The sequence below is a fragment of the Pelobates fuscus genome, chromosome 3 (genome assembly GCF_036172605.1).
Source record: "Pelobates fuscus isolate aPelFus1 chromosome 3, aPelFus1.pri, whole genome shotgun sequence".
NCBI classification, from domain to species: domain Eukaryota; kingdom Metazoa; phylum Chordata; class Amphibia; order Anura; family Pelobatidae; genus Pelobates; species Pelobates fuscus.
This window is the reverse complement of record NC_086319.1, coordinates 290628893-290651229: the sequence shown is the minus strand read 5'-3', so window position 1 is coordinate 290651229 and position 22337 is coordinate 290628893.

Genomic DNA, 22337 nt, shown 5'->3' with positions numbered 1-22337 from the left:
CTAATCTTATTGATTTTTTTGTTTGGGTAACTGAAATTATAGATCAGGGTGGTGCAGTAGACATTGCTTACCTAGATTTCAGTAAGGCTTTTGACACTGTTGCACATAGAAGGCTTATCAATAAACTGCAATATTTAAGTTTGGATTCCAATATTGTTGAATGGGTAAGGCAGTGACTGAGTGACAGGCAACAGAGGGTTGTAGTCAATGGAGTATATTCGAAGCTTGGGCTTGTCACCAGTGGGGTACCTCAGAGATCTGTACTTGGACCCATTCTCTTTAATATTTTTATTAGTGATATTGCAGAAGGTCTTGATGGTAAGGTATGTCTTTTTGCTGATGATACTAAGATATGTAACAGGGTTGAGAAGGGTTAAAATCAATTAACTTAATTTAATAAAATTAAATAAAACCAGCATAATTACCAGTTATGTTGTGGAATTTTGATCTCAGGCTTGGAGATCTATCCCAGGAATTTTAGATGCAAGTATGATGTATAGAGAATTGTATGAAAATAGAAAAGGCTTCTGAATTCTGAAGTTGTGTTAGTTGGAAAAGATACAAAGAATTAGGTGTGTCCAGCTTTGGCTCCATATGTCAGATCTAAGATTTTAGATGTAAGCCCATCCTCAAAGAGAGTGTGTCTAGAGAGTGTGAGTGAGTCTGAGTCTCTGAGTGTTTGAGAGTTCTTTTCTCTCTCTCTCTCTCTCTCTCTCTCTCTCTCTCCTTTCTCCTTAATTTTTAAAGGAGAAGTTCTCTATACGTCACTAGTTGATAGTAACCACTAGAGAACTGTGGGCGTGTCTTCCCTACAGACTAGATTTTGGTCAGTAGATGGCGCAATTACATAACAGAAAATTCTTGTCAAGGGGTCCATATACCTTTTTGTATAATGGGTTAACCAAATTTCGTGATGCGTTTGACGTCATCTTGGTTATCTTTTATGGATACTATTTGTCACCAACATGTCACTTTTCAAAGGTTTTGGTTCACTTTTATGAGACAGAGTGTCTGCAATTTCACCATTAATTTAAATTTCTGAGACGTCCTAAATTCTTCTTCACCTCTCTATACAATGGAACTTTGTAAGATTCTGGTTTTGTTTTGTTCTTTTTAAGTAAAATTAATTACTTAGTGTTATCTGTCATTGGTAATCCTGTCTGGTTTTCTTGTGTGTAGCACATAGTTATGTGATTTATACATGTCTATTACACATATTCCACTAATGTTAGCAAATAATATGACATTTCTTCATTGATATCATATCCATTAATCTTCTATATCTATATTATTAACTTAGTATTATTTATATGTAATTTATATAATATAGTAAGTTATATGTGGATAGTGTGTATCCACATACTTTTATATATTTTATATATATTTGTCCTCTGGGTTATTGCATTCAACCCCCACCCACCCCACCCCACCCCACCCCTTGCTGTAGACATCATGCCTTATCTCTGCCAATGTTTACATAAGTTGCATTCCTTAGCTCAGGCTTGAATGAATAGACTTACAGAGAGAAAAATTGTGTCTGTCTTTGCATTGCAATACAAAATGGAGTCACCTCTGTTCTGATGGTGACTTACAGTATACATGTTTTATTCCTGTCGTAACACAAAATGTCCGCCAGTATAAATATACTGACAAACAGGTATATACAATAAATAGTGCAGTACAAGAAAAACAAAAAAGAGAATACGAAATATAGTGCAGATGGTAATAATATTCCAATATTTAAGCTTTATAAACTCAGGCCACTCACATGTAATGGAGCCTATATGTATTGGCTCCATATATAGGGCTTTTATGCTCTTAGGGCAGCATCACACCACTTCTTCATAGAGATGGAACCTCTGGTTAAAAAAGAGAGACTGATATTGTCTCGTTTGGTGGGAGCAAACTCCCGAACAAAGGACACAGACTGAATATACACATGAACAGTTCTGTATTTTCATTGTATTTCGTACCCCCGAAGGAGACCAACCGCTCAGCCTGATTTCATGGAACTCTTTTGGGCAGGCACATTGTGTGTGGTCAGTCTAATTTTTTCCCCCAGTGGCATTTCAGCTGCGTTCATGGGATCTGAGCGCTTTCGGGAGATGTTGGGCGCTAAGATCCAGGCTATCCAGGGATATAGGACTGGAGGGGGTAATCATTTGTTAAATATATATTTTTGAGGTGTACTTAATATGTATGTCCTGGACCTGTGAGTTAATGTCATTATTTGGTTTTTTTTTACAGTAGTCTCCTCTCAGGCTTACAGTAAACCCCTTGCATGGGGATTCACATAAAAGGCTGTGTGTGGTCCCCATTAAATCATTCCAGTTTACCCTCAACAAAGAGCCTAATTGAAAAACATCTTAAAGGGGGACAGCAGTTGTAAATATTACAGTAAAACCATGCCATATACATTTGTGTTAAATATGTATAATTAATGGAACTGCAATGACCTATATATTAAGAACTGCAATGACCTATATATTAAGAATCAAATATCTAACTTGTGAATACGTAACCAATATATCTAACTCTGGTGCTAGCCAGTGGCTCACCAGCCACTGACCTTGCCAGACCTTAATTTTGTGCATTTGTTAGTAGATAAGTGATAGTTTTGATCCAAGAGACCTTAAATTGGCTGACCCACAGAAAACATTTATGCCATAGGATGTATTGAAAAGCGCTATTAACTTAAATTAATGTGTTACAAAATTCTACACACAGAGGCTATCTTTATTGTCAGTAATTCAATCATTGCAATTTTTCCTTTATGATAAATAAAAGCAGAAAAAAACACTGATACAGAAGGACTAAATTAAACTGCTTGTGAGAATTTATAATCAGTATAGATATGTATAAAACGTAATTGATAAATAAATATATATATCATGGCTGCAGGACTTTTTGAAGTCAGTGTGGAATGCAGTGTGAAAAGCAAAAGAATATAAATTAACAGTAACAACTACGCAATAACAAAGGCAGTTACAAACTGATAGAACACCTATAATATATGTCATGCTAGAACAAAGTAAAACGATGCATGGGTTTTAGATAGATATAGTTATATTCAGGAGATAGAACGGAACAATAGTGTTTAACTGCCATATTTGCTATTGTCATGTCTTTTACGATCTTCTAAATTCTTTCTAGAATTAATCTACTATTGTTATGTCTGCTCAGTGCAAATTTGCCCTGTGTTTTATGTGGCTATATTAAATGATGGAAGATAACGTTTCAAGCACAGATTAACATAAAACAAATATTTATCTTTATTAAGTTAGCACACTTAAATCCGAGCGGCTAATACAACTCTGAGCGCCTGCAATGCATTCTCTGATGGATGTCAGTCAAAACTCTGTTCAGAATGTGTCCCACTTGCAATTTTTTAATAATAAATTTTATGATCCAATGGTGAAGAAATCTCAAAATGAAATGAAATTTAGTGTTTGTAATTCTGGCAGGTTGTTGATGCAATGTATATGCAGTCTACCTTATCTATCCTCCTGTGTGGGGGGAGATTTCTTTGTATAACCTGCAGACTTGCCTAGCATTCTATTTGTTGCACACCTCACTGAACACTAAACCACTAGATTCAATTTAATTCAATTGGCTGTTGCTCAATTTTCCAGTTCAAGCATTCAACTCCACCTCAGAGCAAGTCATCTATTAGAAACTTTACTGACAACTGGGGCAGCTGTTAATAATGCTGTCAAACACTCACAGCTATTTGAAGGTGTCAAACTGGGAGGGGGGGGGGGGGGGAGGGGGGGTGACAGCGACATTCTATAAGCACTGACCCAGCTGAAACATCAGTGACGTAAATAATGACTGTCTTTGAGCTGTGGTGACTGCAAATTGTTTTAGTAAACTGGTTATAATTGCAACTTCTGAAAGTGTTCAGGATGCAGAATGTATCATATAGTAAGGCCTGTTTATCCAACAGACATAGTACATCCAGTCATAAGGCTAGGCTTACTATATCAGTAAAATAAATCCTTTCAGGGTCACAGCGGTGAGCATCTCAGTGTGCCCCCTTCCCTGTGACATAGAAAGGTAAAGTAATTAAATTTCTACATGTTGGATATATAATTACATGTGAGCATTGATAAACTCTCTTACTGAGAGCTGTTTTTGAACTCGTTTTCCTGGCACTATAGCTTCGCCTTCTGTCAAGACCCCCTCCCACGGCACTGAAGAGGTTAATAACCCCTTCAGTCCCTTACCTGGGTCCAGCACCCTTGCTGCTGGCTCAGCTCCACTCATGTTCCTCCCCTGCCGACATCCGCCGGCAGGGGAGACCTAATTCGCATGCGCGGCAATGGCTGCACTCGCATTAGTATCTCCCTATAGGAAAGCATTTTTCAATGCTATCCTATGGGGATTTTGGCAACGCTGGAGGTCCTCATGCATAGCGTGAGGACATCCAGCATTGTTTAGATGACTAAAAGTCATCTAAGAACCAGGAAGTCCCTCTAGTGGCTGTCTGATAGACAGCCACTAGAGGAGGACTTAACTCTGCAAGGTAAATATTGTAGTTTATAAAAACGGCATAAATTACATGCTAAGGGTTAAGAGTGATGGGAGTTGGCACCCAGACCACCTAGATGGGCTGAAGTGGTCTGGGTGCCTACAGTGTCACGTTAAGAAAACATTTGCAGTGTCCCCCATAAAACTCAAGATGCCAAGAAATGACCTTTCCTCTTTCTGCACTCCATGGGGTTCAATGTGGAGAGTAATATAAAAAGGGTCTAAGAGTTAACCCCTATACAAATGAGTGGCTTATAAGGGCCCAAGAGTTGCTCAGGAGTTGGCTAAAGTCTCCAACTATCTCACTCCAATTATGACTTCACCTACCCCTCTCACACTAATTAATAGAAAAGAGGGCCAAAACTTTAAGAAAATAACTCTCCATTATATTTTCACATAAACCACTAAAGTAAAATTAAAAATCCCATCCAAAATGAAATTAAAAAAAAAGTGATTGAAGGGCTGCTCATATACTGAGCACACAGATATCTATAAACATTATCAAGCATATCTTGTATACAGTGAGGTTTCTCATTAGAGCACTGTGACTTGTTGGATTCCCAACAATACATGATTCATGTACCAGCAATTTTACAACATGACAGGAGGCTTCATATTTAGCATAATCTCTTTTTACTAGCTCCACAGCCGCAAAGAAAGACATAGAAAAAAAAAGAACCAATCACAAGAGAGTAGGATGTACATGAGGTATAGTGACCTAATCACTTCCTCTTTCTTCTTTCTTTGCTGCTCTATCAAGCAGACAGGCCAGAGTATTACTCTTCTCCATTAATGTATGTTTCTATTGCCTCTTTCGAGTTTGTTTCTGTATTCATTTTTTATATACTTTGCTGTTTGTTCTTGCTGTGCTTCCGTACTATGTGCTTATGTGTTATTTGTTGTGTTTCTGCCCTCTCCCCTCCTTGCTCTCACTTCTCTGGGGCTTGAGGGGCTTTTGGGTCTTGCATGTTAATGTTGAATTGGGCCATTTATATAAGCTGTTTAAAGTAATTTCACCCATGACCTTGCATTGCTCTCTGTCAGGACTGTGGCCTGCACTCAAGGGATAAACCCCCTACTATATTTTTACTGCACTGTGCTGCTGTATGGAGACATGCTGTTGCAGCCTCTGTTAACTGTTGGACAGGATTTCCAGGACATACCACTTAAAGGGATATCTCCCATTCTCCCATAACCTTGAATTAACTGTTTGAGCACAGATTAGTGCTCTCTATCATGGCCAGCAATGACCATGTGCAACTGGGGTGAGCCCCCCCTCCCCCCCCCCCCTACTAGATATTTTACTACACTGTGCTACTGTATGGAGACATGTTGTTGTAGCCTCATGTCATGTTGTTAACTGCTGAACAGGATTTCCAGGACATACTGCTTAAAGGAATATCTCCCATAACCTTGAATTAACTGTTTGAGCACATGTTGGTGCTCTCAGGGCTGTGGCAAAAGCACACAGAAGCATCAGGGTCTGGTGACGATTGAGGTTCGGAATCCACATATGGCTACGCATTTGTGTACAGGATTTTCTGGGTGAGCTCCAGGTAGCTGAGGGTGACTGTGTCTCACATGCTACTGACCAAGAAGACACGGACGCGATCCTGGATCCTACTGGTCAATGGCTGTGTAACCTACAACATCCGTTACCCACGTTCGAGAGACTGGTCCCCTTTCGAACACTTGGCCAACTTTATGCACCTGTGGCTTTGCAAGCCTCTATATCAAGATTTCCGTAACTGCTTCTGGTCGGACTGCCCATGCCCTTCCCTCCCAGACAGAGTGACACAAACGCCTGTGTTTGATCAGCGGATGATGACCTTCATGGCTTTGGGTGGCTGCGACCCCGCAAGGGTGTCAGGAGAGGTTTCAAAGACACCCAAGACAAATTGCCGTACTCAATTGACCCCCTCTCAAGGGTAAAACACCTGACGATGCCAGCACCATCCGGGAATGGGCTCACAATATTTGTGAATGGCTCAGAGATGTTTCTGTTTCGTCAGAAACACCAATGTTTGCCTCTCCTATGAGAAGCGCATAGCAGCACTCCCCTGTATTGATGGATGGTTGGCAGATCTGGGCACCAAAACATTGGACCCCTGAGAGAGCTTATTATACACGTTTATGTTCCCGCTTCCCTCATCAAGACCCAAACCTCCATGAGGAAGGTGTCACGTGGTAACCTACCTAGGGGGTGTTCTACAGGACTGGTTGACAGCAGGGCCATGTCGCCAACCACTTCGGGCCATTTGACCCCTGTACCTCGCTATTGCAAACTCTTTACCCAAAGTGAGTGAGAGACAACCTTCTGGTGCTCCAGATTATCGGACAGAGAACACGGAATGCGCAGATGTGCTAGATCCCGTTTTCCTCAGGTAAGCATCGATTGTACTTTCTACAACACCCACATGAGATACCATCGCTTCTAGGTGGAAGGCATTCAAACCTAATAATGAACCTTCTTCATGTAGACAGCTGGCTTGCGAAACTGGATATGAAGACCTGTCCTGTCGGTCCTTTACCACCCCTCTTGATGACGTTCTCTATGTTTCTTGTGACGCAATCAACCTTGGCCTTCACCTGCCACCTCAGCTCTGATCTTTGGTGGTTTTATGAAACTACTAAAACCAGCGAACAATTACATATGGGGAATGCATTGTATTATTTACCTGGATGATATCCTTCTGTTCAGTTCAGAGAATTCAAGACTGCGTCAACATTCGTGATTCTCCGTGGTCCATCTGGAATCGTTGTGTTTCATAGTGGATGGTCCACTTCTTAGGATTCGTAATCGACTCCGCGTCTTGCACACAGAAGCTTTCCCCTTCAAATGTCTTCTCTATCCTCAAGGAAATTCACACGATCCTCCACTGCAACACCGTGACCCTCCACACACTCGCACGAATCGTGGGCTACTGTCCTTGTTCCTTCAGGCTATCTTCCCAGACTCACTATGTTACCACTATGTTACCAGGACATGCAGCGCTTCCTGGTAAGGTTTCTTCAGACGAACCCCTATGACTAACTGGAGTTGGATACAAGCTTGTGGGGCTGCGGCGACAACGCACCTCCGAAAAGCGTTTGCACAACTGAGGAATTCTCCCTTTACATTGAATACCTGGAATTTTTAGTGGGGTCCTTCACTATCTGCAGACTGGTAAAGGAGTTCTCCATTTGTTGCATTCTACTCCGGATGGACAGAGCATCAACAGTCAGGTATATTATTTGCCTCCTATCAGACATCATGAAAGGCATCTTCGATTTCTGCCTTCCTCGCAGGGCTCCCCGAGGGCGGACTAACTCCCGAGGGAGACACATCATGACATGGATTGGTTCTCCAACCTTGAGAGGAGACCGCCAGAATTCAGTGTTCTTCACTAGCTGATCATTGGCTCAGTGGGCACGTCTGTTATCCATACCTATACCCCAGGTTAGGGGAGGGATCAACCCCGACCACATCTTTCCAGAGACCGCTGGTCCAACCTCCAGTTGGCAAGGGCCATTTACCCCACGCTGTGACAAACAAACAAGAAACAACTGACAAACAACCACAGGGAAGGGAGGGCAGAAAGCATTTACCAATCTGGATAATTAAGATAGCTGCTTGGCCTGCAAAATGCCCTCCTATTTATACTGCCAACACCCCTTTGCCCTAAACCTCCACCCACCATTCTAAGACCTCCTTAATACTTCCTTCTATACACTCCCCTCACTCTTACATATCCCTGTTCTGTCTAGGCCTTTCCTGACTCTTTAGGATCTAAATACACCTCTAATTATTTTTATATGCTCTAATTCTACATTGCTTTAAAAAAATGCCTGCAATGTTATTCATACCGTAACACCTACTCCAAATACACAAAATGTGACATTTTAAATTTTAAAAAGGGTTGTTAGTGACACTGCACATTTCAGGAAATTTCTTGTTTTCAATAGGATTTCCAAAGGAATATTTTTATTAGTGTATTGGTTTGGAGACGTGACCTCCAGAAATGCCAGTAATAAATGCTAAATAATGACAAACGCTTTTTGTTGACTTATTTAAAATAGCACTTTACTCATTAAAGTTAGGTTACAAAACTTACACATAATGAATATGATTGAATAATCCATGTCTGTATCTATATGTGCTCCACCTAGTAAAATAGATAAATCTAAGGATAAAAAAAGATCTTCCAGGAGTACAGATAATTTGAATTACACAAGCTTCAGCATAGATTTAAAGATGAAGGAGATGGTGAAGCAGAGTGCCCAGCTCAAATATCCAGTGCATTTCTCTTTTGTGCAAGATGTTGATAATGTAACAATCTCTAGGGGGTAAATGTCATTTTGTTGCATCTTGGAAGATAAAATACTTCCAATATCCTCTTACATGTTATTGGAAATGGCTTTTAACTAGGGATATTGTACAATTGGTTTTACTGTCTGTTATGTGCTCACTTAGATATTCCTTTGGTAATGAAAAGTTCTGGCTCTCATACTGTTTATCTAATTTTAGACAAGTTATCAGGTAGATTTATGGTATTACTATAGTATTAGATATGTTATGTCTTGGGGCGGGGCCGGACCGCCAACGGGATCAGACGTGCTCTGTCTGAGCTCCCGCTTTGGGGACGAAAAATTGGCGCAAACTGGAGGCAAAATCTTTCTAGCAACCGGTAACGGAGACTAAGCTGAGCCCCAGATCCTGGGGTACGAGGAGATACCCCTCAAGATCCTGTCTGGCACCTACAGTAACCCGACAAAGGCCCGAGGCGTGCTGGAGCTTGAGCCGGGAAGAGACGGCCGCTTTCCTGGGTCTCCGGTTGGTGTCCGGCCTCCCCCCCCTCTGGAGCGGGAGAGGGCATCCCGGTCTACATAAGCAACTGCTATTATGCCAAGCTGGGTGGAAAACAATCACCCTGCTGGGAATCACTCACCGGAATCACTCAAGATGGCACGCCAGCCACATGTGCGAACTACCCACAGGATGGAACTTGCACACAGAGGAAGCCATCCAGCGCCATCTGACCACCACAGTAACCTGCTCCAGGGATGTGTCGGCTCACTACACTGGGCTAAACAAGGTGATGTTTGCAGCATATATATTTGGTGGAAAAACTCCTTTGTGGACCATCAGTCTCCTGAGGCCCACCCTATCCCTCCTAGAGGCATCCACAGTAGCTGCAGCTGCATCCACGCTTCTCCTGTGCGACACAGCGCACCACTCACCACCTCAAGGTGCACCCTTTCCCAGACGGACAAGCAACCTTCAGAGCAAGCACACTGACAGCACTGGGTATCGATTGAACAAACTCACGTAGGTCCTCTAATGCTTAGTCTAATTTGAATGTGTTACATGATTGTGATGCAGCTCACCATATGCAATGACTCTGCCATAATCTTGAGCATTCAGGACTTTATAAGATCTCATCCAAAAGACTGATCCAGTACCTATATGGTACAACTTTATTCCACCTTGCAAGAATCACTCTTAAGTTTTCCTTTCCTTTTTGCTTGTTGTCCTAGCTAAGCTCCTTTCTGCCTTGCAAAACACACCTCTTATAACATTGGTCCAATCATCACCAGCAGACACATTTCTAAGCACAAACATAGATACCATCTAAAACACACACACAGATAAATAAATCTAGACACAAACATATACATTCTGCAAGCTACAAACTCAAAATCACACGCTCCCAGACAGAACTACCATCTTGCATGGATACATTTTGGGTGCTTGAGGGTGGGTTACTTCTCACTTTGATGTAAAGGGGAACATGCAGTAACAACCTATTGGGGCATGAGCACTAGCAGCTCTTTAATGTCACCCAGTCGATAAAGGTGGGAGGGGGGGAGGGGAGGGGGGGGAGGGGGGAGGGGAGGGGAGGGGGGGGGGGGGGGGGTTAATATAACCAACCAGACTTCAAAGTGGCCCCAAATAGTATTGCACTAGTATGAGCATGTTAAGAATTTCAACCCATACCCACTGAATTACCCCCATTTCTGCAAAAGTCATCATCTAATGATAAGGCCATAACATAATTATCAACTCTAACAGTAAGACTGTAGGGCATTAAATTTACACCATATTATTTTAGTATATTTATTCTGGTGCTTAGAGTGTCACTTTAATACGTCACTGGGAACATCTCTTACCAATTGATTGTTTTGAACAAGGCAAATTGTTTTTTACTTGGTAGATACAAAGCTCCCACTTTAAGAATTTAATGAATCAAATTGGACCTATGCTTCCAGAATTTGTATATAGAATGCAAACATTTCTCTCTTTTTACATGATTTTAAATGTTCCTAATATAAGTTTGTTTCTCTAGTCAACATGTTTTCACATGTTTGTGAGAGTGCAAATGAGGATAGATAGCTAATGTTTTCAGAATTAGCAGTGCTTGACAGCCTCCATAAAACAAGGTATGTTGCCATGTCATTCCCTTGCCATGTATTCTTGAACTTTGCCCAGAGCCTTGCTTTATAAATAAGCAGCCTTTGTCTATGCACTTTGTAAGTGGGTCACACTAATGGTAGAGACTAGAATGCTGCATAAAAAATAGCCATTGAGTTGCAAAAGGTGAATGTTTTTCTTTTGAATGAGAACTATGGCTCAATCCCAGTTTGCACCTCTTCTAGCAACAGTATTAGCAGATTTAGATCCATTTTTTTATCCTGATGATGAAAAGACTTTCATTATAATCAAAGAATTACTCTATTTTTGGCTGAAGGTAAGCTACTTACTTTGTTCCTATTTGGCAGTATGAAGCCTATTTTGTTTACAACATCCAAGTGTGACCCCGTAACATTGTGCATTGACAAAACATGTTTAATTATAAAGCAAGACATGGAGTAAATTCAAGAACACACAGCAAGACTCCTTAAATCAACACATTCTGTATTTTTAGGAAGGTTTGCATGAAAGAAGGTTGTCAAGGACAGCTAATTACTGCAAACATTAGCTTTTTGGAATGAGCCCCAAAGTGGGATATTTGTGCTCACACTAACTAAACAGCCTTTTGCTTCAGAAGTGGACCGTACAAAAAATATGCATTTACTACATTCAAATACCTGGCACCATATAGATTTTCCACAACTTTACGAAATGGAAAATAATTCTAACAGCTTTTTTTCTTCATCTGATAGTGTTGGTGGAATTGTAATTGAAGCTGAAATCTTCTAATGTGTTAATCTCCCGAAATGTTCCTTTTGCAACAGGACCACACATAGAGTAGTAGAGTAAAACACAGAGAAAGGGTGGCATTTGCATTCCACCAGAGACAGGAAGTGACATTGCGAATGAGTGGACCAGAACAAGAATTGCGGACATCAATGCAATGCATATGTGTTCCAAGTGGAAAAGACCAATCGAAAGACAGAAGTCGATGGTGGGAACAACTCCGATCACTGCAAAGAGAACACAGCTGTAAGGACTGTTTCGGGTTGGCTGAAGTCGACCAGGAGGTGGATCCACATTTCATTCATATTTTGTTTCTGTTTGCATGCTACTGACTACTGATCTTTGTCAATACCTTAAACTAATACCCCTGAGGAAGTCTCATGGGAGACGAAATGCAGAGGGTGAGATTGGACAATTACATATTGCTTTTTACTGTATTCCTTACATTATTTTTTTGAAGAGAAGGACAAAGGAGATGTTCTTTGCATATTGCACTTTATCATCATTCCAGTTTCTTCTAAGATTTGACGATGGGCTTGATTTTAAAGATTTTGTAAGTGTAAACAATAAAAGTAATTTGTTAAACTTTAATACAATGTTGCACTATGTTGCTTTTATGTTTCTTTTGCATGCATTGTGTCAGGTCATATCTATCGGCATCAACTTTTTCACATGCATTTCTGCATAAACGGAGCGCTGCCACGCCCCCTTCTCTGACGAGGTCTCCTCACGCTACATAAGGAGACCGCGCCAGATTCAAAATGCTGGATTAATGAAGAGACTTTGCCAAAGTTCCTCTGACCGGCTACAACAACTACAAACTAAAGATACGTGTACCGAACCGGACTGGACATCGTTAACCTACCTTCTCCTTATATTTGAAATTGTCTTAATTGCTATTGCTACTCTGTAACAAATCTATTTCTGCTTGCACTATTTCCATCAGCAACGCCCAAACTAAAGATTTAAAGCTACAGTAACTGCTCCAACCAATTGTAGTTTTCCTTGAAAATTAATTAAATAATCTAATCGATAATTTCTGCAGTTGTGTTCCATATATTAATTGAATCAACTTTAGAGACATTACAGATTAATCCAGCTATTTTTTATATGGATCCAGCAGAAATCAATTCACAAATGTCCCTTTAACTCACAGAGTAGATACAATTGCCCAAGGCTTGCAAGATTTACAGATTACCAATGTCAGAGACTTACAAGGTCAACCCCCACAACCTGTTCTGCAATCTACTAGCGATCCTACTGTCTGCAATCCCAAAAAATGTCATGGAGATCGAACCAAATACAGGGAGTTTTTGAATTCCTGCAAATTATTAATAGCCTTAAAACCCAGATCTTATCCCACTGAAAGATCCAAAGTCTGTACTGTAATCTCTTTTCTAAGGGGTGAACCTATGGCCTGCGTTCACTCCTTTCTAGAGAATGATGACCCCATTTTAAACTCACTGGATGAATTCTTTGAAGCTATGTCTCTCCTATATGAAGATCCAAATAAACAAGCTACAGCGGATCTGACTATCAGAACCTTACAACAAAAAAATAGACCTGTAGAAGATTATATTGCTGAATTTAAAAGATGGGCATCAGAAACCCAATAGAACGACATAACCCTACGCAATCAGTTTCATCTTGGGTTATCTGAAACAGTAAAGGATGAACTTTCAAGAACTGAACTCCCTTCTACTTTAAACCTGCGATCAATTAAATAAATGCAACATTTATATACTGCAATTGATCGTTAGTGCTCAGTCACAGTGATTCCAAATCCCCCCCTCCACCACCCAGTATAAGGGAGCACCCCAAGGACCATGGTGATGTGTATGTCCTTGTTCACAGTGATTGGTGCTGAGCTTTGCTAGCAGCCCAGCACTGATCACAGAGCTGCAGCATGAGAGGGAGTGCTGCTAGATATTCAGAAATGTCATTTATTTACAACACAGTTTTCTTATCTCTAACTTCATTTAAAGGTTTTTCTGTCCAACTAAAACTTTCATTTTGGTTTACATTAATTAATGTGTGATTTATACACGCTGTAATGCAAAATACATTTAAATATTAACTTTCCAGTATACCCAAAATACCTGGATAATGGAGGCAAGTTCTTTTTTGCAAGCCACTTTGTTTTGAAGGGGTTATAATCAATTATATACGCCTTTATTATAGTGCCTGGACAGCTTCCTCACTGCAGAGTTGATCCACTCCTTGTGAAGTTATAATTACTGATGGCATGTATCCAATCAGGTGCTTTTCACAGAGAAACATTGGGACTTGCTAACAATGCGTCTCATAGCTGAAGTGCTCTGTGGAAAATGTAGAAAATGTTGAAAATGTTTCCAAATTTTTCTCTATAATTTCAGATTCTGTTTTAGATTCACAAATCACTGCATGTAGAGAATAAATTACTGCATGTAGAGAATAAAACCCTAAAAAATGTAATAAGGGATAACTGATGATGGACATTTGGACTGTAACCCCTTAAGGACCAAACTTCTGGAATAAAAGGGAATCATGACATGTCACATATGTCATGTGTCCTTAAGGGGTTAAAGAATAAATATGTATATAGTTTGCATACAAATTAATAACCCAATATATGACATATCTCCCTATATGTTACCTCCACTATATATTACTCAAAATTATCACATACAGAACAGGGATATTACAAAAAGAAATTCTGGACTCACCCAACCTGCTATTAACAATTAATGGTCAGGTTTTGTATAGTGGCGTTCAATTTTAATAAAGGGCTTTAGCAGCAAAGGTCATTGAACTGCTGTGAATCAATCATTCATAAGGAGTCTGTGGCTGCCATTGAAATATTTATGAATGATAAAGCTATCTTGACAAGGCAAGGTTCAGCAATGAGGCAACGTGTGACAACCTGACAAGGTTTCATAAGAGACAAGGGATATTAAAAAAGCAAGAAAAAAAAAAAATGAAAAGTAATGATGGGTAGCAAGATGATGTGACATAACCTGGCCTGAAGAATCAGTCACTGTGGAAAATAGCACAAAGTGGTAGTAGATACATGGAGAGATGTTTAAGCAGATTTGGTAGAGGAGAAAATTTTTACCAGAATTAAAGTATGTCTAAGGTATTATTAATAATCTAATAGACAAAACATTTTCTCTATGATTAAATGGATATTAAATCAAATTTTATTATGCAAAGATATTTGTTATTGTTATCTGTTATGTGTCTATATTCATAATTTCTTCTGTTTTTGTCATAGGAGTATACATTTTTGTCAAGGACACTTTATTTAGCAGATTTTGTGAAAGCAAACGTAATTAGTCATTCTAGAACAATATATATAAATGTGTACTTGGAATTATGAACAATAATGTGACTGAGGGGATCTAGACACATCATAATAAACCACAAACCTAAAGAAATCTGTGTCTAATTCCAAAGCAACTGAAACAGCCAATGCCAATGCCTTGTCCGTTGCTACTGAATTTCAAAGGAAGCAGAGCCAAGGGACTTCGGTGCTAAAGTTGGGTAAGTAAATTAAAGGATTTTTAACCCTTTCACTGCCACAAGTGGGGGTTATAGGGGAAGAGGGACCTTATAGTGTTAGGAATACAACATTGTTTTCCTAACACTATAGTATGCCTTTAACTATTTGCCTGGTGGCAGCACTAGCATAAATATATATATGTATAAAAATAAAAAATTGTTTCTGCACTCAACCTAAATTTTATGTATCACAACTTGTTTGGATGCGTCCACATATATTTGAATTTAAAAAAGAATCCAAGTGCACTCACAGAACTTTCAGAATAAAAACTAGCATTTTAATGTGAAAAAGCATTTAAATCATTTTTATGACATAGTGTCATAGTATATGTATAAATATGTTATGGCTATGGCAGCACTACTCTAGGGTTAGCTGAACCTACCACTCCCATTGGAGAGGACGACATTTTAGCCTTTCAAAGGCTACATAAGCCATAATATGCCAGTTCCTTTCCTTTCCACACTCCCTTGGATTTTCTCTTTGGAATATTTAATTAATCCTATGTTTTCTTTTTTGACATACTTGGGAATTGTTATTTCCTTATCCTGGGATTAGTTAAGCATATCTTCTCCCAGCACCTGCAGTGAACAGTACCTCACCAAGGGCAACCCCCTGCAGAACCCCTTTAGTGACCGTGAGTACATGCTGCAGTGACACTTGGGTAGCAGTTAGGAATGTCGGTGGAAGTTACCTTTATTTTGAACCAAATTCAGTTGAAATTCGGTTCGAATTTGGTTGAAATTGGATTGAAATTCAGTTGAATTTTAGTTTCTGAGTTTTTACTTTAAATTGTTCACTAGTGATGTCCCGAACGGTTTGCTGGCGAATAGTTCCTGGGAACATAGCGTGTTCACATTCACAACGGATGGCGAACATATGCGATGTTCGGTCCGCCCCCTATTCATCATCATTGAGTAAACTTTGACCCTGTACCTCACAGTGAGCAGACACATTCCAGCCAATCAGCAGCAGACCCTCCCTCCCAGACCCTCCCACCTCCTAGACAGCATACAATTTAGATTAATTCTGAAGCTGCATTCCTTTTTTTTGTATTATTATTATTTTTCTTGTGTTTGTGTTTATTATACATTATCCTCCATAGCCAGTAACCTGTGTTTATTATACATTATCCCCCATAGCCACTAACCTGTGTTTATTATACATTATCCCCCCATAGCCAGTAACCTGTGTTTATTATACATTATCCTCCCATAGCCAGTAACCTGTGTTTATTATACATTATCCCCCCCATAGCCAGTAGTGATGTACCGAACAGTTCGCTGGCGAATAGTTCCTGGCGAACATAGCATGTACACGTTCGCCACGGCGGGCGAACACATGCGCGGTTCGATCCGCCCCCTATTCGTCATCATTTAGTAAACTTTGACCCTGTGCCTTACGGTCAGCAGACACATTCCAGCAAATTAGCAGCAGACCCTCCCTTCCAGACCCTCCCACCTCCTGTACAGCATCCATTTTAGATTCATTCTGAAGCTGCATTCTTAGATAGAGGAGGGAAAGTGTAGCTGCTGCTCATTTGATAGGGAAATTGATAGCTAGGCTAGGGTGTTCAGTGTCCACTACAGTCCTGAAGGACTCATCTGATCTCTGCTGTAAGGACAGCACCCCAAAAAGCCCTTTTTAGGGCTAGAACATCAGTCTGCTTTTTTTTGTGTAATGTAATTGCAGTTGCCTGCCTGCCAGCTTCTGTGTCAGGCTCACAGTGGATATTGTGCCCACTTGCCCAGTGCCACCACTCATATCTGGTGTCACAATAGCTTAAGCTTGACATTTAAAAATATATTTTTTTTCACTGTAATAGATTGAATAGCAGTTAGTTGTCTGCCAGCTTCTGTGTCAGGCTCACAGTGGAGACTGTGCCCACTTGCCCAGTGCCACCACTCATATCTGGTGTCACAATAGCTTAAGCTTGACATTTAAAAACATTTTTTTTCACTGTAATAGATTGAATAGCAGTTAGTTGTCTGCAAGCATCTGGGTGTCAGACCTTCAGCGTGTACTCTGCCAACCTCTGCAAGTGCACTTTGCCACTCATATCTGGTGTGACTATAGCGTGCCTTTAAAAAGAAAAAAAGTTTTTCACTGTAAGCTAATAGCAGTCAGTGTCCTTAAAGCGGGTGTCGGACCTTCAGCGTGTACTCTGCCAACCTCTGCCAGTCCACTTTGCCACTCATATCAGGTGTGACAATCGCGTGCTTTTAAAAAGAAAAAAAGTTTTTCCACTGTTATAGATTGAATAGCAGTTAGTTGTCTTCAAGCGGGTGTGTCAGGCCAGCAGCGTGTACTCTGCCAACCTCTGCCAGTCCACTTTGCCACTCATATCTGGTGTGACAATAGCATGCCTTTAAAAAGAAAAAACGTTTTTCACTGTTATAGATTGAATAGCAGTTAGTTGTCTGCAAGCGTCTGTGTGTCAGGCCTACAGTGTGTACTCTGCCAACCTCTGCCACTGCACAGTACCACTCATATCTGGTCTCACAGTAGCTTGCACGCATAGTACCACTAATCCAAAAAAAAATTAATGGCAGAAGCAGGCCACCGCGCAGGGGCCATCGTGGTCGTGGTGCTGTGATTCCCTTTGGCTCTAGAATAATGCCCAGTTTTCAGAGGCCACGTACCCTGAACTTGAAAAGTTGACTGGCTAACACAGGACACCCAATCTTCTACAGCTTCCGCTCGGAACCTTGACGCACCATCCTCCTCCAGCTTAGCTTCGGGCACCTCTCAAGATACCACTCACTCGCCTGCCGCCACCACCAACACTAGCACCACAGCCGCTTCACTTGGTATGTCAGAAGAGTTATTCACACATCCGTTTGAAGAAATGAGTGATGCGCAACCATTATTGCCAGAGGATGTAGATAACAAGGATATGTCTCAGGCAGGCAGCATTACACACATGGACATACGGTGTGATGATGATGATGTTGTACCCGCTGCTGCTTCCTTTGCTGAGTTGTCAGATACAAGTGAAGCGGTTGATGATGACAATGCGTCCATGGATGTCATGTGGGTGCACGCTTGGCAAGAAGAAGAACATGGTGAAAGTTCAGATGGGGAGACAGAGAGGAGGAGACGAGTTGGAAGCAGGGGGAGGTCGTCGCAAGGAGCTAGTGTGGTGGAATCTCGGTAAAAATAAATGTAGTAGGCCGAGATTACCACGTGGCATGTGTACGTGCATATGCTGACGTATCGGTCGGTTGGTTGCACGTGGCAAGATACGATCAGTAGTGTACGGAGCATGTGCGAGAATACAGGATGTAGTATCCCCCTCCTCCATTGTGCTGGACAAGCCATGCGGTCAAGCAGGAAGTTAATTCTTATTTGTTTTGATTGGTTAAGAGAATGTGCGGGTGGAGCTTAATATGGGAGGAGTTATATGCCTATATAAGGAGCCTGCACTATTGTCCGGGGCTCAGAACTTGTTGTATTTTGGTGACATTAGTCCCTCTGAGTCCCGATTGGTGAACCGAATAAAGAATCTCTTCCTTCCTGAAGAAACCTGTGTCCGTCTCTCTGTGCTTGGCTTCCGTCAGTTTCTCTGGTATCATTTGGTGCATTGGCCGGGAAGCTCATCGTTCAACGGTAGCTGAGAAGCAGAGGCGTGAGACGGTCTATCTTTGCCCACATTCTCTACGGCTGCACCCCTGAACTTCTGCGTGGACCTCCCTTCGTCTCGGCGCCACTGGTCTGTTGTCCAGGAGATCATCGGCCTCTACGTAGTAAGTGCTGGGGTGTCCCCGTCGATGAGTGTGAACTCAGGTTCAGGAACGAGGAGGTAAGACGACCGCTGTTTTAGACGGTGGACCCACTAGGGGTATACTGATTGTGCGGTAGGCCCATAAGGGGTTAATCTGTGTATGGAATCTGCCCCCTCTGTCGGAGGGAAGGAGCGAAGGCGCACTGCTCAATCGAACGCTCTTTAGTAAGACCGTTTGATTTGGTTTGGAGTCAGGCGGGGTTCTGTGTAAATAGCCCTAGCCGGACACCGGTGTCTTGTCTAGACTAGCGTTCTAGGGTGTACAATTTGTTCGCTAGGTCGGAGTGACCGGGAGACTAAGCGGCGTCTGTGTAAATTCGGTCCGCTAGCTCTCAACCTATCTTGGCTAAGTGGGAAGGCGTGTAAATTTGGAACCCACTAGACTATTGATAGAGTAGAAAGACTAAAAGGGTTCTGTTGTAAATTCCGCCCTCTAGTTCGCTATATGTGGTGCTTGGGCAGTGTGGCTAACCAAAACGGATGTAGATAGTTTTAGGTAGTCCATCAAGGTACTGGCCAATAGATTAGTTGGGATTGTATATGTGATAAAGATTGTTTAGTAACGGGTGTATCTTGTTAGATAGCGTGAGCTCTGCCGTCTAGCGAGAGTGTTAATAGTGTGTTGCTGTATTATAGTGCACGGTACCATAATCCTGTATATTTACTGACACTGTATATAAGTACTAATAATTGTCGTCTATTGCATGTCTAACACCATAACCACTAATAATTGTATTGTGACCTTAAATTGTACTTTGACCCATGCTAACCGTACTGTAACTGCTGTTTGTAAAAGACGATGTTACTGGGGTGTGTTATAGACGGGTAATTCATATATAGAGAATTATAGCGTGGGTGACGGTATAGTTTCGCCAAAGGGCATAATATTGATTACTTAGTGACTGGTGTAACAGCTGTGTGTGTACGGGAATTCCCTGAGTGTTTTTATTGTGTTACTGTATACGTTTCACTTGGTAACTGTACCACGTGGTGCTGTTGCCGGAGGAAACGGGTGTGACTGTTGAATAGAGCGTGTGTATAGCTTTCGTTGTCAACGACGCTGCATTGATAAGTATGGGCGCGTCGGAGTCGACGATTTTGGATCCCTTAGGATGTATGGTAAAGAATTTTAAAAAGGGATTCACAGTATGTGATTTTGGGGTTAAAATGTCTCCTGCCCGTTTGATCACTTTGTGCACTAGGGAATGGCCTACTTTGGTTGCGGCATGGCCGCCACGTGGCAGTTTGGATCCAAATCTGGTACAGCGTGTACACGTGGTTGTATCAGGTAGGCCTGAACTTTACGGACAGTTTACATACATTGATTGTTGGAGGCAGGCCGTAAACGACTTGCCAAGATGGGTCCGAATATGCCACGAGGAGCAATGTCGCCTCATGGTGGCCAGGACTTGTTTGTCCACTAGGACTACGGTTAAGCCCATTTTGGACACGCCCCCTGAGTCCGAGATCCCTATGCCACCCCCTTATTTCCCTATAGAGGAAGGTGATACAAGTACAGGAAGTTCCACACCCCCTCACCCATCTACTTCCTCCTCTAGCTCAGAATCCACCCCACGCCGTAATAAACCTCCCCTTCCGACACCAGCCCCCGTTAAGTCTATCTATTCCGATTTGGCGCCATTTCAAGCTTCCGGTCAGGCTTCCTCTAGCCCGGCCCGGAATATTTTATTCACCGGCCTTCCCCATGATGAAGCTTCTCTATCCCCACATCTTATTACCCCCCGACCGGAACCTCTAACCGACGCCCCTCCACGAAGCCCTATACTAACCCGACAACTGACTGGAACTCAAAAACCTAAACATTACCAGATGCCTCTTCGTTTGAATCCTGGGTCAGCCTATCTTAATGCTTTAGGTCAAATGGTGTATGCTGACCCAGTCTTCGTATATGTCCCGTTCACGACTACCGATCTCTTGAATTGGAAGATCCATAATTCCTCGTATACTGAAAAGCCACAAGCCATGACCGACCTGTTCACCTCGATAGTCCAGACACATAATCCAACTTGGGCTGATTGCCAGCAATTATTAATGACATTGTTTAATAACGAGGAGAGGACTAGGATAAACCAAGCGGCTATTAAAGCGCTGGGGGAAGAAGCCCGTACTTTAAACCAAGCAAATCCAGCAGCATGGGCCGCAACTCATTATCCTAATACTGATCCTGACTGGAATGTTAATGGCGCAGATATGGTTCGACTAAAAGCCTATAGAGACGCTATAATTGCTGGCATGAAAGCCAGAGGGAAGAAAGCCATAAATATGTCGAAGACGGTTGAGGTGATTCAGAAAAGTGATGAAGCGCCTAGTGTCTTTTATGACCGATTTTTGGAGGCATACCGCTTGTATACCCCCTTTAATCCGGAAGACACTGATAATTCCCGAATGGTAAACTCTGCCTTTGTCAGCCAAGCTTATGGAGATATTAAGCGCAAGCTACAGAAGTTAGAAGGGTTTGCAGGAATGTCCATCACCCAACTAATGGAGGTAGCAAATAAGGTGTACATGAATAGGGAATCAGAAAGTAAGAAAGAGGAAGAGCGCAAGATGCGTAAAAAGGCGGATATGCTGGTAGCGATCGCAGGCGTAGATAGACAGGGCCCAGATAGAGGCGATAGTAGGTGGAATAGGGAACCCCTGAGTAGGAATCAGTGCGCGTATTGTAGAGAAGCGAGTGTCCAAAAAGAGAGCAATACGAGAGAGACCCACCCAGGGCAGGTTATGGAAACTTTAGAGGCAGAGCGAGAGGTAGAGGAGGTCCCGGAGGGAGTAATAGTGGTAACAGAGGAAGTGTAAGAGAAGGTCATGGAGAACTATTGATACCGACCGGACTCCATCCCCCTTGGTCGAGCGGAGCCTATGGTCGATGTATCAATAGGGGGGAAAAGTGTCATGATCGACACTGGTGCTGAACATTCGGTGGTGACTGATCTGGTTGCTCCTCCATCTGGAAGAACTATTACCATAATAGGAGCAACTGGAAGGAGTGCTGCAAAACCGGTTCTTAAAAGTCGACTCTGTACATTGGGAGGCCACGTAGTAAAACATAAATTCCTTTATATGCCTGAATGTCCAGTCCAATTGCTGGGACGTGATATGCTATCCAAATTACAAGCGCAGATTACGTTCCTACCAAACGGAACAACATCCTTAAAGTTTAATGGACCTTCAGGTATTATGACATTATCCGTACCAAAGGAAGAAGAGTGGCGACTTTATACAGCGTTGACTAGCCAAAACCCTAAGAGTGATGAATCCTTATTCAACATACCAGGAGTTTGGGCAGA